Source organism: Hibiscus syriacus, unplaced genomic scaffold (assembly GCF_006381635.1).
Source record: "Hibiscus syriacus cultivar Baekdansim isolate YM2019G1 unplaced genomic scaffold, ASM638163v2 tig00004072_pilon, whole genome shotgun sequence".
NCBI classification, from domain to species: domain Eukaryota; kingdom Viridiplantae; phylum Streptophyta; class Magnoliopsida; order Malvales; family Malvaceae; genus Hibiscus; species Hibiscus syriacus.
Window position 1 is genome coordinate 1453510 of NW_024061998.1, and position 13697 is coordinate 1467206.

General features: G+C 36.5%; 1 pseudogene; it reads left to right on the top strand.

The window, feature by feature from the left end:
• The first annotated feature begins 12602 nt into the window (after nucleotides 1–12602).
• Nucleotides 12603–13567, top strand: LOC120188689 (annotated as a pseudogene).
• Nucleotides 13568–13697: the final 130 nt, after the last annotated feature.

The window sequence follows — 13697 nt, forward strand, 5'->3', positions numbered from 1 at the left end:
CAACTCTGCTGCATTATTGAAGAAACTAAAAAGGAACGATGGAGAAAGACGGAGGGAAATGAGGTATTTAAAGGACTAAAACAAAATTTTGATTTGAGTAAAAATATATTAAGTCACTCACCTATTACTTATTTTCCCTATAGTCATTCAACTATTATTTTCTTCTAAATCATACCTAATGTTATATTTTGATTCGTCTCTATTAAAAAAATTAACTTCGACGTTGATGTGATATTTTTAATTTTTTTTAATATTAATATGACATTATCTTTTAGTTATGTGTCAGTATCACTAATGTTTTTTAACAATAAATGACTAAAACATAACCATTAAATAATTTTTAAAAAATATAGTTGAGTCACCAAAATATAAACTAAGTTTAAATGGATGATGAAATAGGAAGTTTACTATTTTGATTTTCAAGGTCAAGAACAAGAAAGCATTTTGAAATTTGAATGGCGTGACCTATTAACCATTTATCTTCTGATTTTTGTAGCTTCAAACACGTTTCAATATATATAATTTTTTATTGTGTTCGGTTTATTGACGTGGTCTCTCTTATTAATGTGGTAAACATAAGGGTTAATATATTTTTGACCTGCGTGAAGATACCTGTTTTTGTCTTTTTTAATATTAAATATTAATATTATTTAATTTCTTTATTTTTACAGGACATTACAATGAGCCCAATTACAAAAAGGTCCCACAGTAGGCCCAACGACCTGAAGACCAACCAGTAGGGCCCAATTAACCTAAAATAATTAGGATTTCTGAACCCTAGGTGGTGACTCTCTTCACCAGCCACTGCCGGGGAGTCACTCCCATCGTCGCCGGTCACCTCAGCTCGACCGAAACCCCTGTTTCACCAAACCAAAAAAAAATCAATCAATCCGTAAGTAAATAAATAAATAAACCCAAACAATTGATCCGGGAAAATGGGGACCCCCATTCCCCTACCAACCAAACCATGCCCCTCTACCTAGCCCAACAACTCTAGTGTGGTTTTCTCACTCAGCACGAAAAGCAGCAATCATAAAAAAGAAAGGGGATCAGTTCGAAAATGGGGGAGGAGAGATCCGAAACAAAAGAAAAGGGGGGAGCTTTTCAGATAAGAAAAAAAGGGGAAGAGAGCAGTTTTCCGGGGGGGGGGAGAAAAAGATGGAGAAACGGAAAAAAAGGGAAGAGAAAATACCTTCTGGGTTCGACAATCCACTTTCTATCTATCTATGAATATGATAATGGAATATAAATTTCAGATGTCTGGATTTTGTGCTTTGAAGCCTCCTTTTTACGTCCACTAACAAATGTGAATCCAGCTTTCTTTCTCAGGTTTTCTTTTAGGGTTTATCTTTGTTTTATTTTCCTTCTGGTATTTGTTAATTAATTATATTCACTTTGAAATTTAATTTTTTTTCTTAATTATCAATTTATTGATTATATCTACCTGTAATAAATTTATATCAATTTACATAAAATTTATAATGTTAATACACGTGTGATAACCCTAAATTTTATTTCTATAACCGTCAATATACAAAACCATAACCTCATGTCTAGATACGCTAAGCTAGGGTACTTCATTTAATGAAGTGAGTCAATAATAAAGTTCAACCATGGTTAAACCTATGGCTACAAGTCCACTTGATCATATATACCGTTGACTTTGAACCAAGGTACTCCTGGTTCGACAATGAAGATAAACTTATCCAATTAGAAATACAAATACTCTGCACAGATCAAGGAACAACATCCTAATTTAAGATTAAGAAGCGACAGAGAATAAACTCAACAAAAAATATTATGAAAAATATAATATTTTCAGTTGAGAGCAACCTAAAACGTTAATTTTTTCTTAAAACTTTCGATTAAACCGAAAATGTTACATTCTTCGTAACATTTTCGATTAACAACAAAAAAATATTATTTTCTTCATAACATTTTCGATTCAACTGAAAATGTTAGAAAAAGTAAAAAAAAAATTAGATTGCGTCCAACCGTAAATATTATGTTTTATGTAACATTTTTTGTTGCGCACATTCCTTAGTCTTAAATTAAATTATCGTACAACAGAACTACCCCAAAAGCTCATGATGGAATTTATAAAATAAAGGAAGTTAAAATTAACCTTTAACATTAATTCGAATAATAATTTTGGTTCATATTCTTTTTTTAGAGAGAATTTTAGTCTTTAATATTATTTTTTTCAAAATAACTTATATTAAATAAAAATTATTAATTAATTAATAATCAACGTATATCTGACATTATATATATATATATATATATATATTTTGTTACAATGGAAACACTACAAAAGCAGTGAAAGAACCTTCGCTTAGCTCAACCTATCCAAATTTAACAGTCGACTGTATGTATGAGGCTGGGATAGCAGTTGAATTTAACCTTTAGTGGGCTTGAAAGCATTCGTGAGACAGTTGTTCCATAGATTGTGAAAAGATGAAGTCGTGAGTGAACTCATATTGATGCGATGAATATTTTCTGGGCATCTCATATATCTAATGGAATAAAAAAAATCCTCAACCGACTCTGTCATAAGCCTTCTCGAGATCTACTTTTGAGGTCATTCATTTAGTTTTCCCCTTCTTCTTTCTCATGGAATGAATGACTTCTTGCACCACCATGATATTATCCGTGATATTACGACATGCAATGAAACAGCTTGGTTAGACGCAATAATTTTTATAAAAAAAAATTAAACCTGGAGACTGACTTTCATCACTAGTTTGTACAAGACGGTGCACAAACTAGTCGGTCTAAAATCAGCGAAGGATTCAAGGCTATCCACTTTAGGAATCAGGACCAAAATGGTTTTATTAAGGTTCAGATCTATAGGTATGCCATCGAAAATGCTCTTACCCAATTACAAATCGAGTTGCCCACCGTGTTCCACTGGTTATGAAAAAGAGTATTTAAATCGTCAATTCCTGAAGACTTGAGTGACTCGTATAAAAAACCGCACGTTTAATTTCTTCATTCGTCACACTGGCTTCAAGCATTCGGATGTTCATCTTTAGGAGTTTTGGGAAGGCATTCCAAATAGGAAAATGGTCCGAGCTTCTTCCTTCCTCATCGTAAAAAGACTCGATGAACATAGAAGCCTCTCTCTTGAGGATATCCTCATCATAACACCACTCCCCACTGCTGATGCGAAGAGCTTAAATACGGTTAGATTTTCTTCGAGAAAGTGTTTGACTATAGAAGAATTTCGTATTACGGTTGCCCTCGGTTAACCAAGTGCTTCGAGATTTCTGTTTCCCAAGCATTTCTTCCTGATCAAAAATTTCCTTCATTTTAGTGCGCAAATCTAGTGTCATATCCTAAAGATTCAAGCTTGCATTTCTATCCATACTGTTTGAACAGAGGAGATTTGTATTTTAAGATTCTTCTTTTCCTAAATGATATGGTAAAAAAAACATTCTTGTTCTAGTTCCTAAGAGCCTCAGTGAACTCATTGATAGCGGTTTGCATATTCCCCTCAATTGTCGTTCTCTTTAACAAGAGAGCTAAAGTTATGATGTTTAGTCTAACTTGTAAAAAATTGAAACGGTCTTGGCGCAAACCTATTAGCAACACTAGAAGTACGAAGGAATATAGGGCAATGATCCGATTTTAGGCGGAGATGGAACACCATCGTCGAATGAGCTATATTATTCCAGTGATCATTGACAATCACTCTCTCCAAGCGTTCAAAAATCCTCCACGCCTCCAGGCGAATTGAGGGCTTTAGAATCCGAGGTCAAAAAGATTATGTTGGTGGATGAATTCCTAAAAAAACTTGCATCCCGCTCCGTGATGGTTACCTCCTGCCTTGTTCGAGCTAGAGAGGGTAGTGTTAAAGTCTCCACTTAAGAGACAGGGGATCCCATTTGTAATTTGAGTAGCATTGATATCCCTTCAAAGAGCCTTACGCTTGTACCTTTCATAGCTACCGTAAACGATAGTAACCAAAAAAGGAGGAAGCCGTGGATATCAGAGATTTCCATGAGAACAAATTGAGGATGAGTAGCCAGGACTTCAATAGAGGTGAAATTATTACAAATGATCTATATACCGCCTGAAAATTGTTGGAAGCGTAGATGGGCTCACGATAATTTATAACACTCAGAAATTTTTATTTATACGAAACAAAATATGTTACAACGACACTCAATATTACAATACTGCAATACTAGCTGCTGCTAGTTTACAAACTCACCAATATATTTAAAGCTTTGCTAAGCTTCACAATATATCTATCAAATCTCTTTATTTTTTCACTCCTCAATCGTATTTACGCTCACTCACTTTTTTATTCACGCTCACTACCTCACACCAACTAAAGGCTAAGCACACATATATATAGGTTGTATAACTGACTTATTTGAGGACCTCTGGATGCTTCTCAACTTCTCTCCTTAATTCTTGCTTGACATGTTGCCGTGTGAATTCAAACAATTAAAGAAAAATCTTTGACGACATATGCATGTGTGGTTTAGTGTACTGCCAAGCATTTCCACTTTGTTTTGTTTACTTGAGAATCTATCTTCATTTGCCACGTTGAACTTCTACACAATTCCAAGAGTTTGACTTCTAACACTCCCCCTCAAACTCGACTTTCCATTCCAAGCTTTTCTTTGAGTCGATTGAATATATCTACTCTCAATGGCTTTGTGAAAATGTCTGCTATTTGATCTTCAGTTCTACAGTAAATTAGCTCCACATTTTTTTTCTTCACCTGCTCTCGTATAAAGTGATATTTTGTATCAATATGCTTGCTTCGGCTATGAGAGACTGGATTCTTGGCAAGAGAAATTGTAGACTTGTTGTCGACATAAATTTTAATCGGTTCTTCTTATGCCAAATTTAGCTCGTTCAAAATATTCTTTAACCACATTGCTTGGCAAGTGCACGCTGTTGCGGCTATGTATTCTGCTTCACATGTTGAAAGAGCTACCGTTTGTTGCTTCTTTGATGACCATGAAAATGCTGCAGAGCCGATATGAAAGAGATATCCAGTTGTGCTTTTTCGATCGTCTAAGTCTCCCCCATAATCACTATCAGAATAACAACCAGCTTCGAATTTTCTGAATGCGTGTAGAATAAACCATGACCTGTTGTACCTTTGACATATATGAGGATTCTTTTTGCTGCAATCCAATGATCTTGTTTTGGATTCTCCATGAATCTGCTTACCAATCCCACAGCGTATGTTATGTCTGGTCGTGTGATAGTTAGATACCTTAGACTTCCAACGATGCTTTTAAACAACGTCGGATTCACTTGCTCTCTTGTTGAATTCACACTTAATTTGATTTCTGGTTCTGCTGGAGTGGCTACCGGATTGCAATCTTCCATTCTGAATTTTCTTAAAATTTCTTCTGCATACTTCTTTTGTGATATAAATATTCCTTCTTGCATTTGCTTCACTTCAACTCCAAGAAAGTATGACATTTCTCCAATATATGTCATTTCAAATTCTTTAGTCATAGCTTTCTTAAAATCATTGAACATACCTGGATTATTTCTTGTGAAAATCATGTCGTCCACATATAAGCACACGATCATGATATCACCATCTTCATTTTTCTTTGTGTATAAGGCATGCTCGTATGGACTCTTCATGAACCCATTTCTCTGGAAATATTCATCAATTCTCGTGTTCCATGCTCTCGGGGCTTGCTTCAGACCATATAGAGCTTTCTTCAATCTGTAAACTTTGTCTTCATGTCCCTTTTTAATGTATCCAGGTGGTTGTTCAATATAAACTTCTTCTTCTAGGTAGCCATTTAGAAATGCTGACTTCACATCCATCTGGTAAATTTTCCATCCTTTTTGTGCTGCAACTGCTGTGAGAAGTCTGATGGTCTCGATCCTTGCTACTGGAGCAAATACTTCATCATAGTCTATTCCTTGTCTTTGCTTATAGCCTTTGACAACTAGTCTCGCTTTGTGCTTCTCGACCTTTCCTTCTTTATTGGTCTTTGTCTTGTAAACCCATTTTACTCCAATTGAATTATGGCCTTCTGGTTGTCTTGTTAGCTCCCATGTATCATTTCTTTCTATTGATGTAATTTCTTCATCCATTGCATTCATTTCCTCTATTTGTCATCTTCAACCGCTTCTTCGTATGTTATTGGATCACTGTTCACAAGCAAGCAGAAAAGTGAAACATTATTTAGTTCATAATCATTGTACCTTTCTGGCATTCTTCTCTCTCTTGTGGATCTTCGAAGTTCTGTGGGAGGTGCTTCAGGATCTTCTATTATGTTTCTAGCATCGCTGTTGCTGCTTGACGACAATGGTAGATTTTGTTGAGGACCTTGATCATCAGCTTGTTCATCTTGATTGATAAGATCGCCATCTTTAAAAAATAATCCTTCAACTTTCTTTTCTTCTTTGCTCCATCTCCAATAGTCTGCTTCATCAAACTCAACATCTCTTGAAATTATTATCTTCTTGGTAAGAGGATTATATAATATGTAAGCTTTGCTTCTTTCATCATAGTCAATGAAAATACATTTTTCTCATCTGTCATCAAGCTTTTTTCTAGTCTGTTCTGGAACGTGGGCATATGCGATGCATCCAAAAATCTTGAGGTGTCCAACTCCTGGTTTCTGTCCACTCCATGCTTCGTTTGGCGTCATATACTTCACGCTTTTTGTTGGACATCGGTTCAATAGGTAAACTGCACATCGAACTGCTTCAGCCCAGAAATTTCTCGGTAGTTGCTTGCCTTTTATCATGCTTCTCGCCATGTCCAGGATTGTGCGATTCTTCCTTTCTGCAACTCCATTTTGTTGTGGCGTGTATCTGGCTGTCAGCTGATGGATGATGCCATGCTCTTTGCAGAATTCTTCAAATAACTTTGATGTATATTCGCCTCCTCTATCTGATCTGAGTATCTTCAAATATTGACCGCTTTGTTTTTCCGACATTGCTTTGAATTCTCTCAATTTTTCCAGCGCTTCTGACTTTTCTTTCAAGATATAAATCCAACATTTTCTACTAAAATCATCAATGAAAGTTAGGTAGTACCTGTTACCGCCAAGCGATGGTATGTCAAAAGGACCGGCTATATAAGTGTGTACTATCTCCAGTGGTCTTCGGGCACGCCAGGATCTACCAACTTCAAAGCTTTGTCTATGTTGTTTTCCTTTGATGCAAGCCTCACATAATTGATTTGGAGGGTTGATCTCTGGTAGTCCTTTCACCATGCTTGTTTTTGATAACAGCTTCAAACCAGAAAATCCAAGATGTCCATATCTTAGATGCCATAGCCATGAATCATCTTTGATCGCGGTCTTCATGCACGTGACTTCTCCCGACTCGATATCAATTGTAAAGAGACGATTTTGAGTCATATCAACTTGGGCTATCAATTCTCCTTCTTTATTTTTAATGGCAAGCGAGCGGTTTTTCATCTGCACTTCATATCCTTTTTCCAGGACTTGACTAAGACTGATGATATTGCTTTTCAAAGCATGTACATAATAAACATCTGAAATATATTTCTTTTCTCCATTTCTCTGAGTAATCATGACTTTGCCTTTTCCTTTTATTTCTGAGTGCGAGTCATCTCCGAACGTTACTCGTCCATGAACTGTTTCATCTAATTTCACAAACAGTTCCCTTTGACCACACATATGGTTGCTAGCACAATTATCAAGATACCAAATATTTTTCTTGAATTCCTCATTTCCTTTATAAGTGATGAATATGTGAGATTTTTCAATTTTTTCTTCTTCAGCTGTTGCTACGTTATTTCTTTCTTCTTGTTTAGGAGCAGATCTACAGTCATAACTATAATGACCATACTTATTGCAATTATAACATTGTACCTGGAATTTACTTCCTTGTTGATATCTGCCCCTACCTCGGCCTCTGAATCCTCGTCCACGACCTGATGTTGGAATATTTTCACTCATTTGTTCGGGGCCATATGGTCGACCACCACGTCCACGAGTTCCTCGTCCTCCTCTGTATCTTCCACGATAACCACCACGATTTCCTCGACCTCGTATGTAGCTGATGCTAGCTTCTCCTTCGTTGAAATTCATCTTGCTTTGTAGAGCTTGCTCCAAATTTTCAGAATCTTCATTTTGTTTCATTTTCTGCTCATGGGCTTGAAGTGAACCCTCAAGCTCATCAATCGATATCTGAGATAAATCTTTTGATTCTTCGATTGCCACCACCACGTAATCAAATTTTCTTGTTAATGACCGCAAAATTTTTTCCATCACTCTAACATCATCGAGTGATTCACCATTTCTTTTCATTTCATTTACGACCGTTTTCACACGGCTAATATAATCATCGATGTTTTCTGTATTTTTCATTTTTAGCATCTCAAACTCAGCTCGGAGAGTTTGTAAGCGTACCTTCTTTGCTTTATCGACACCTTGTAGAGATTTTTGCAAAATCTCCCACGCTTGTTTTGCGGTCTTTGCATCAGAAATTTTTTCAAAGGTAGATTCGTTTACTCCTTGAAAAATAAAGAACAATGCTTTTTTATCTTTTCTCCGGGATTCCTTCAATACCTTCTTTTCTTCATTGACCAGGGCTGCTTCTGCTGCTGCATTTTCAGGCTCGGTGTAACCATCCTCGATGATATCCCAACAATCTTGGGACCCTAGTAACGCCTTCATTTGAATGCTCCAATTGCCATAATTTGTCTTTGTCAATCTCGGGATTTGAGGTTGAATCATGTTGGCCATCTTCTCCACCACGTTGAACTCGAACCAAGCTCTGAGGCCACTTGTTGGAAGCGTAGATGGGCTCACGATAATTTATAACACTCAGAAATTTTTATTTATACGAAATAAAATATGTTACAACAACACTCTCAATATTACAATACTGCACTACTAGCTGCTGCTAGTTTACAAACTCACCAATATATTTAAAGCTTTGCTAAGCTTCACAATATCTATCAAATCTCTTTATTTTTTCACTCCTCAATCGTATTTACGCTCACTCACTTTTTTATTCACGCTCACTACCTCACACCAACTAAAGGCTAAGCACACATATATATAGGTTGTATAACCGACTTATTTGAGGATCTCTGGATGCTTCTCAACTTCTCTCCTTAATTCTTGCTTGACATGTTGCCGTGTGAATTCAAACAATTAAAGAAAAATCTTTGCCGATATATGCATGTGTGGTTTAGTGTACTGCCAAGCATTTCCACTTTGTTTTGTTTACTTGTGAATCTATCTTCATTTGCCACGTTGAACTTCTACACAATTCCAAGAGTTTGACTTCTAACAAAAATCCTATGACCTCCACCCTGAACGAGAACTCAAAACCGAGCTTAGGAATGACCCTATCGGTTTTGATGCCGCTAATCCTGGGTTCGAAAAGCACCACCATTTTCGGTTTGTATTCCTACATATATTCTCTGAATATTCGTGGAAATTTACATCCACGTTAGAAGCGAAAAATCCATGAACAAAAGATAGGGAAAGGTAGCCATTATTGGTTTTCACCAGACGTGTTTTCTGGACCTATTACTCCATCCAGTTGAAAATGAAGTCGATGAATGTCCATTATAACTTTATCCATAGTTTCCCGAACCAAAGGTCAACTTGAACGATTTTTCTTTACTTAGATCGGATGACATAGAGACAATCCTTCCCTTGGCCTCCAAATTACGATGAGCGTTATGGGGCTTTAGGGAGGACACTTCAGGCTGAGAAGAGCTCGACTAGAAAGTGACCACCTTGTTTGAAGTATGATCGAGAGATGTCTGACCCATCTTCCGTTCAATACCTAGGAATTATCAAACATGGGATTGATATTAGTCATGTAATATAAACATTAAGGCTTACCAGATTGGATGTTTTGGGTATCTCAAGTTCTACTCAATCAATATTGGTGGGCATCGAGATCTCCCTGCTCTGGTTGCCTACAATGATGACATCTAGAGTTGGGTCATTTACATTTTGAACGTGCATGAGATTATGCACGGAGTTTGTAGCTGTCTCGTAAGCATTGTTGGGCCCCACCTCATGGTTTGATTTGTTCAGATGCCTAGCTTGGTTTCCAGTTTTAGAAGCATGAAATTACGGTATTTAATACAGATGGGGAGTCGTGATTCTGCCTCGATATTTGGTCATTTGTCTATCGGTGGGCATGGTAGGATTTTTCCAGCTCAGAGAGTATCCCTTTATTTTTAGCAGGAATCATTGGAGTCACATCTTCACTTTTCTCTTCCAGATTCTTCTCCGTGATGTGCTTTGACTTGTTGTAGCAGTAGGACCCTCATTTAACACCTCAAATCTTGACCCAGAATTAGCAGATCCTTTGATAATTTTTGGTTTTTTCTCGTCCCCGTAGGCGACCGCCGACATCGCTTTTCAACGATCATCCAAAGGCCATACTGTTCTACTTCCATCAACATATGTGTGGTAGGTTTTCATATTCAGCGATTTGTACTTTGTTTTTGACGACCACATGAGACACTAAGGGTTGTTTCAGATTCACATAAACAACTAAATGCGTAAAACGTCTTCTGTTGTTGGTATTTTTACGGAAGTCGAGCTTCACCACCTTCCCAACAAACTCTCTGATTCCCATCAAGATTGGTTTTTTATATATATGTACTCAGGAAGACCTGAAAATGGGATCCATGCAATAACTATAGTGGGGTACGGTTGTGAAGTACTAAAGTTCATAGTCCATGTTTGCACCGTCAGATATTGTTCGTAAATAATCCAAAATCCTTCGGCTAAAACCTTCCCATAGTTGGAATTTAGCCAAGAAGTAGCCATTTTCGAGGTCTATGAGCGTAAATGGTCTAGCAGGTCACAAAGCGCAAACGCTTTGTTTGTGGCGTTAAGTCCAATATTTCGCCTTAAAAGTTTTTGGATTACAATTTTCGCCATACTTACTTCCATCAGCCTGTACACCTGATCTGCAAACTGAATAGATGGGAGGCCATACTGAGTCCCAATTACGAGATCATCATCAGTGATAGCAATGTACACTTCATCTTCCTTATCGGTAGTATCGTTTTAAGTGGACTCATTTGGTTTGTCGGCCAGTATTGAAGCATAAGTTTTCGAATCAAACTCTTGAGTCTCGATCATCATATCTAAATCATGGTTGGTTTCATTCTCTATCGTCTTAAAACGAACTTTCTTTATCATGAAATCGTTATTCACTGACATGATATTTTTACATATACTTAATTATCGACATGTCATATTATCACTTTTGATGATATATCACGTACGAAATCATCTTAGGTGAATGTCTTATGTCATGTCATCATCTTTGATGACAAGACATGTCATATTATAATATTGGATAACATAGCATGTGACATATCAAAAATTTATTACATATAAAAATATAACGTTAATAATATATATATCAATTGTTACCTAAGTAACGATTTTCATTCAATAAAATCATTTATTTAGAAAAACAACAAACAAAAATGCTTTAAAAGATGAAATGAAAACAATTATTTAGATAAAAATAAGGATTAATTTTGACATTACCAAAATAAAAATCACCGTGGGAAATCTTATACATGTACCAATCATAACACACCCCTCAAATCAATCTCATTTATTTTAGTTTAATATCACAATAAGTGTTTAAATTATATTGATTTTTAGAATAAGTGTCTAAATTATTTTTTAACTCATCTAGGTGTATAACGTTATAAACATTAAATAATCGAGTCATAAACGACGTTAATTTTTCTGTTAATTAACATGTATCATAATATGATGATTTTAAATTTTTTATCTAAACAAAAGCTTAAAAATAAATTATTGTATTAAAAAATATTTAAAAAAAGCACACCCCTTCTCCTTCCGCTCATCCTCCTACCCCTCCCTTCCCTCTCCTTCTCTCGTCCTCTCCCTCCCTCTCTCGATAGATTTGGACCTTGAAACAATGGTTTTCTTAGCTTCATTACCGAGAATAGAACAGAGCATAGAAGAGATAAACAATAATTAATTTCTCCCATGAAAATATGGATCTTGTACAGAGCATCATTACCGGTTTTCCTACATTTCCATTAAACTCGATGATGATATTGGTTCTTGTTCTTGGGATGTCGATAATTACTATTAATCTTACTGAAAACATGCATGACTGGAATGTTTAGATGCTTCCTTGTTGCTTGCTAGGTAGGGCAAAGTTTCAGTTTTTTAGTTTGTTTCTTGGGCTTAACATTAGATGGGTGGGTGATTGTGGTCGGCGAATGTGTGGTTCAACGGTGATGGTGGTTGGCAACTTGTCGATTCAATGGAGACGTGAGGGAGGGAGGTTGGGTGCCTGTGTGTGGGGTGGGGAATTGCAGAGGGAAGGGGCTGGAGGTAGGGGATGACGGGTGTGGTGGGGGATTAGATTTTTAAAAATTTTGGGCTTTTTTTTAAATATATATATATATATAAGATTTTTTTAAAAGTAAATTTTTAAAATTATCGATTATGACATATGTTGAGGAAAATTAATGTTGTTGACTATTTAAACACTTAAATAAATAATATTTATAATATTCGACATTTAGATGAATAAAAATAATTTTAAGTATTTATTAAAAAATAATATATTTTAAGCACTTATTTTTTTGTATTAATCCTTTATTTTATTCTCTCTTTCTTCCTCTCCAAACATGGCTGATCAAGAAGAAAATCTCCATTACTGGGGAAACATCTCAGAGGAAGACTACTACAAGCAGCAATCAAATGTTCAAAATCATTCTGCACTTCACCAAGAGGCCTCTCCCCCTTCACAAGATCAAGGCTTCCCCTATCCGATCACCCTCCATGTGGCATCATCTTCGGGATCCATGGGTACGGCAATGATATAAGTTGGACTTTCCAGTCCACATCCATCTTCCTTGCTCACAAAGTATTGGCTTGCTTTGCACTTTACGTTGAAGGCCATGGAGATCCCCAGGTCAAAAATGTTATGCCCCCGTGTTGACTCAGTCGTCCAAGATTGTCTCTTTTTCTTCAATCTCATCAAGGAAGATCAGAACTTTGATGGGTTACCCTGTTTTCTTTATGGAGAATCCACGGGTGGTGCCATTGCTTTGCTGGTTCATTTTGCTGATCCAAAAGGGTTCCAAGGTGCTGTTTTGGTGGCACCCATGTGTAAAATATCAGACAAGGTTAAACCCAAATGGCCAATTCCTCAAGCTCTGACCTTTATCTCCAATTTCATGCCCACTCTAGCGATTGTACCAACTGAAGATCTCTTGCACAAGTAGATCAATGTGGAAGAGAAGAGGTTATTGGGAACAGTAGTCCTTTCAGATATAGAGGGAAACCAAGATTGGGAACTGTTGTTGAGCTCTTGAGGGTGACCGAGTTACTTAATCAGAAACTCAGTGATGTGAGTATTATATGGCAGTGCTGATGTGGTTACCGATCCGGAAGTGAGTCGGGCTCTGTAAAGGGAAGCATCGAGTGAAGACAAGACGTTGAAGATCTATGAAGGGATGTGGCATTCGTTGTTGTTCGGTGAACCTGATGACAACATTGAGATTGTTCGTACTGATATATTGTCTTGGTTGAATAATAGATGTAACACAAAGATCTGAGAATAAGTTTGATTTATAAGGAGATTCAATGAACTTGGGATGCCAATTGGTCACCTGATTTTAATTGTGATGTTTTAACTAAAAATTAATACAAGAAAAAGTACAAGGATCGAAATGGCAATAATCATGG